This window comes from Macaca nemestrina, chromosome 9 (assembly GCF_043159975.1).
Source record: "Macaca nemestrina isolate mMacNem1 chromosome 9, mMacNem.hap1, whole genome shotgun sequence".
Lineage (NCBI taxonomy): Eukaryota > Metazoa > Chordata > Mammalia > Primates > Cercopithecidae > Macaca > Macaca nemestrina.
This window is the reverse complement of record NC_092133.1, coordinates 95,171,504-95,177,568: the sequence shown is the minus strand read 5'-3', so window position 1 is coordinate 95,177,568 and position 6,065 is coordinate 95,171,504.

Here is a 6,065-nt window from a genome sequence, read left to right as displayed (position 1 = left end):
AGGGTCGTGATTGATTCAGCAATCTAGGGTATACATGACAGGGGTTTCAGGCACTGATAGAGAGAAACAGAACAGGGCAGGGAGTTTCACAATGTTCTTCTATACAATGTCTGGAATCTATTAATAACATTGGTTTCTAAGTTACGAGTTGATTTTTAACTACTGGGTTTAGGCCAGGTAGACCCAGGCCTGGTTTTGTGCCTGGCGCCGGGCTGCCTGTCTTTGGTGTTACTTCCTTGTTTTTTTCTTAAAACAGGTACTGAGTATAAAACAATATAAAACAATGTGAGAGGGTCTTTTTCTTTCCTCACCCACAGTATTCCTTTATTTTCTCCCAAATCAATGGCCAGCTTTCCCTGTATCGTTTTATGGTTTTCTCACTATCCCATAAGGTACCATTGGTAAGTCATACTTAGCTAACGTAACCCAATAACGAAAAACTTACGATACCCAATTCCATCAGCTACATTACTAGTAATCTATAAAATTATTTTATTGCCTGCACTGCATGTGATTGTCATATGCTGCTACAATTTAAACCTGCCAGCGTCTTACTTCCCCTTCCTAATAAAGAGACTTTCATTGATGTTCACCTTCTTTTTGTGTGTGTGGCAGGGTCTTGCTCTGTCACCCAGACTGGAATGCAGTGACGTGATCTCGGCTCACTGCAACTTCCACTTCCCAGGCTCAAGCAATTCTCCCACCTTAGCCTCTTGAGTAGCTGGGACTACAGGCACATACCACCACACCTGGCTAATTTTTGCCTGTTTTTTTTGTTGTAGAGATGGGGTCTCCCCATGTTGCCCAGGCTGGCCTTGAACTCCTGGGCTCAAGCAATCTGCCTGCTTCAGCCTCCCAAAGTACTGGGATTCTAAGCATGAGCCACCACACCCGTCTTATGTTAAGCTTCTTTATCATGCCTCGTTGTGACATTCTGACCTGTCTGATGTTTAGCATTTATGGACCCCTAATATGATATTTACTGATTACTCGTATCTCAAGAAGGTATACTTTGTGCCTACATGTTATAACTTCTGAATACTTCATGGGAAAATATCTTTACCAGTATTTCATTCTACTCAGCATTGCCATGAGCATGCCATCTTGATGGAGGTTTGAGGTAACATCTATCTATAAGTAAGCCTTGAGAGTGGTTCTTTATTTTAACCTACTGTGAAAGAAAATACACTTTCTAAATTCCTCACACTTCTCAATAAAAAATTAAAATGAATACTTTCTGGGGATAGTCCAATAACTGTGACAAATCTGTTATCAAGAATAGAGCCAGGTGGGTGCCATGGCTCACGCTGGTAATCCCAGTATTTTGGGAGGCTGAGGCAGGCTGTTCCCTTGCAGTCAGGAGTTTGAGACCAACCTGGCCAACATGGCAAAACCCCATCTCTACTAAAAATAGAAAATTAGCTGGGTGTGGTAGAACCAGCTACACGGGAGGCCATGGGCAGGAGAATTACTTGAGCCTGGGAGACAGAGGTTACAGTGAGCGAAGATCATGCCACTGCACTCCAGTCTGGGTGCCAGAATGAATGAATGAATATAAATTTAATAAATAAATAAATAAATAAATAAATAAATAAAGCCTGTATTAACAAGAACACTTTAATATTCCTAATGATGAGAATATTCACGTTCTCCATAATCAAGCCTGAGACAGTTTCTTGGCCATAGTCTCAAGCCATGAATGGGTAACCACAAAAATTGATGGGAGACAAGCAATCAGACATTGAAAGCAATTAATCAGACAATCTCTCCTCAGTATACACGCTTATGAAAGTCACCCAATCTGACAGCTATGCATTTCTGAAAGCCAGTCAGCACCAGCCTTCACTCTGACCATGCTTTGGAAAGTTAGCTTTTGGCTCAGGCCAGTAACCACGCTTTTACCACCAAAAGAAAGCCAGCAACACTCTTGCTTTCAAAAACTGGCCAATCCCTGAATCCCATGTTTCCTAAAGCTCTGTATCATCTCATACTTTGGCTGTGATTTACAAGTACAGAGTTCCTTTGGTTAGTGAAGGCCACAGATACATTATCCATTCCTTCCTATTTGCCACTCTGGTCACAAGAGGGAGATTCTTTTCCCCATCTTTGAATCTGGGCTGGCCTGGGACTTGCTTTAGCCTAGTACAACATGAAGTTCCAGGCCTGCCCTTTAGGAAGTGTGGCAGCTTGAAGCTAACCATCATGTGAAAAGTTGGACTAGTTTGAGGCCTTGTCATGAAGAAACCCAAGCAGCCCATGGTGAAGCCCCTGGTACCAAGCATACCCTTGAAGCTCGCTTAGCTCCTCCAGTCCAGCCCCTCTGCTGCTGAATGTACCAGTGACCTGAATGAGATTCCAGTCACTGCCAACTGAAGCAGAATTCCCAGTACACACAGAAAAGTAATATGTCAGTCATTGTTTTAAGCCATTAAGTTTTAGGCATTTCAGAGTGAAACAGAGAGTAAGCAACAAATCAAAGCTTTTCGTTTAAGAAATTGAATGGTTAGTCTCTTGCACAACAATAATTATGCCAACTAAGTGGCCCTTAGAAGTTTGCAGTATTTAAAATGACGGTTGTTTAATCTGATTTCTAAAAAGGACTTACCCAGGCTGAGCGCGATGGCTCACGCCTGTAATCTCAACACTTTGGGAGGCTGAGGCGGGTGGATCTCCTGAGTTCAGGAGTTGGAGACCAGCTTGGCCAACATGGTGAAACCCCGTCTCTACTAGAAGTACAAAAATTAGCTGGCCAGGCACAGTGGCTCACACTGTAATCCCAGCACTTTGGGAGGCCGAGGCGGGTGGATCATGAGGTCAGGAGTTCGAGACCTACCTGGCCAACATAGTGAAACCCTGTCTCTATTTAGAAATACAAAAAATTAGCCGGGAGTGGTGGCAGGCACCTGTCATCCCAGCTACTCGGGAGGCCAAGGCTGGAGACTCACTTGAACCTGAGAGGCGGAAAGCCAAGATCGCGCCATTGAACTCTAGCCGGGCAACAGCGCGAGACTCTGTCTCAGAAAAAAAAAAATTAGCTGGGTGTGGTGGTGGGTGCCTGTAATCCCAGCTACTCGGGAGGCTGAGTCAGGAGAATTGCTTGAACCCAGGAGGCAGAGGTTGCAGTGAGCAGAGATTGCGCCACTGCACTCCAGCCTGGGGGACAATAGCGAAACTCCATCTCAAAAAATAAAAAGGACTTACCCAAATATAACAATCTGTCCCCATTAAAGAAAGGTAGTGTTGGCTAAATTGGTTTGTCTCATAATGCAAGTTGTCAACCAAAAACCAAAACTATATCCAGACCTTGAAACTTACATAACAAAGAATAATTCCTAATAACAGGAAAAACTTGTCCATTTTTTTAAAATGAAGATTTTTATCCAAGATATTTAATAGGCGACCAAATCTTGCCTCATCCATAAAGTTTACAGATGGCTTAAGACACTCTCTCACAGAGCATTTAGATATTTACAAGTGAGTTCATTCAGCTACTTGAAAGCATTAATCCTCTTTAGATAGTTCATATAAATTCTATTTTGATTATACTTTCCCTCGTGAAATAACTAATATTTTGATTAAAAAGTTTTTTTGTTTTTTTGTTTTGTTTTTTCAGATGGAGTCTCGCTCTGTCACCAGGCTGGAGTGCAGTGTCACGATCTTGGCTCGCTGACACCTCTGCCTCCCTGGTTCAAGCGATTCTCCTGCCTCAGCCTCCCAAGTTGCTAGGATTACAGGCAAGCACCACCACAGCCAGGTAATTTTTGTATTTTTAGTAGAGACTGGATATCACCATGTTAGATGCACCCACCTCAGCCTCTCAAAATGCTGGAATTACAGATGTGAGCCACCACACCTGGCAATTTTTTTTTTTTTTTTTTTTTTTTTTGAGATGGAGCCTTGCTCTGTTCCCCAGGCTGGAGTGCAGTGGTGAGATCTCGGCTCACTGCAACCTCTGCCTCCCAGGTTCAAGCAATTCTCCTGCCTCAGCCTCCTGAGTAGCTGGGATTCCAAGCATGCATAACTATGCCCGGCTAATTTTCATATATTTTTTAGTAGAGACGGGGTTTTGCCATGTTTGTCAGGCTGGTCTTGAACTCCTCACCTTGTGATCTGCCCACCTCAGCCTCCCAAAGTGCTGGGATTATAGGCATGAGCCACAAGCCTGGCCCAAGAGTTTTTTTATTTTGTTTCCAACCTTGGTAATCCACTTCACAGTGAAACACTTAAACTCTACAATATTCTCATTAAAAACAAGTTCCATCACCTATATTGTCCTAAAAGCTCGAAGACGATAAAACAAGTGAATTGCTTCAGATTCAAAACTTACAGACAGTCACAGTGGCTCAGGCTGGGTGCAATGGCCCACGCCTGTAATCCCAGCACTTTGGGAGGTCGAGGTGGGTAGATAACTTAAAGTCAGGTGTTCAAGACAAGCCTGGTCAATATGGTGAAACCCCGTCTCTACTAAAAATACAAAAATTAGTCGGGTGTGGTGGTGGACACCTGTAATCCCAGCTACTCAAGAGGCTGAGGCAGGAGAATCACGTTGAACCCGGGAGGCAGAGGTTGCAATGAGCCAAGGTCATGCCACTCCACTTCAACCTGGGTGACAGAGCAAGACTGTCTTAAAAAAAAAAATCAAAACACTTTCTACGTGTTCAAAGAATGTAAATGTTGGATATGGTTTGAAAAAGCTTGTGCAGCTACAGGAGGAAATGAGAACAAGACTTGGAAGTAATAAGTTTCTTACACTCACAGGTCCCAGACAGGGGTCACCGTGTGCCACACAGAGTGGTGGAGCACCAGTGTCCGTCAGGAGGCAGAAGCAAGATCCAGGGGAAAGCCTAGGCTACAGCCTTCATTGGGTTTCTGAGGGAAGGGCAAGGCAGGGCAGGGTGAACAGTTTAGGATGGGCTAGTCTGAATAACGCCAGGGGGCTCTAGGTGTGGTCTCTAGTCATCTGGCACCTGACCCTGGGATGATCTAGGGTAGGAGACAACTGGCTTAGAGAATTAGATACAGAGATGACTGAGCCTGCGATGGTTGGTTTGCAAATCAAAGATGTGCTCCAGGCTGAGCCCTTTGCTATCTGTAGGAACTGGCTAATCCTGGGAGGGGCAGTCTCTCCCAAGCCAGCAAGATGTCAAAACACTGTAGACAGAAAAAATTTTAAAACATAATTAATACACAATGCTTTTTTAAAAACTTCATATTTCCTAGCCTATAGTTCTACAGCTATCCCTAATGATGACGACAATGTGATCTAAACCTTAAAATACCTGTAAACTCATCATATGAAATTGTTACTGAATAGGCTGGGTGCTATGGCTCACATCTGTAATCCCAGCACTTTTGGAGGCCGAGGCTGGCAGATCACTTGAGGCCAGGAGTTGCAGACCAGCCTGGCCAACATAGTGAAACCCCATCTCTACTAAAAATACAAAACTTAGCCAGACATGGTGGCACACACATGTAATCCCAGCTACTCAAGAGGCTGAGGGAAGAGAATTGCTTGAACCCAGGAGGTGGAGGTTGCAGTGAGCTGAGATCACACCACAGCAGTTCAGCCTGGGCAACAGAGTGAGACTCCATCTTTTAAAAAAAAAAAGTTACTGGACAACCTGTAACTTGGCTTGAATTTTCCCCTCACAGATTCTAAATTGAGATTACCAGATATTTCATGTCAGATACACAGTCATATGCCCAACAGGGTAAACATTGCATTTCCAAAGAGGAAGTCACCAGAAACATCTGTACATATTACATAATTAGAAGACTAAGTACATGCAGAGACATAAATGAAAATCAGCCTTCAAATCACATGGAAGATTGTTGTAACCAAGTGAGTTGTAGAGAAACACCACACTCTGAGACTAGTTCGGGGGTCCTTTATTGCCAGTGACTAAGAGACGGCTAGCGCTCAAAATTCTCTTGGCCCTGAAGAAGGGACTAGATTTCTTTTTATACCTTGGTCTAAATAGGGGAGGGAGAGTTTAACTGAAGCAATTTTTACAGAAGCAGAATAGACATAAAGTTAAAATATTAATGGTTACAGAGATAGTTGC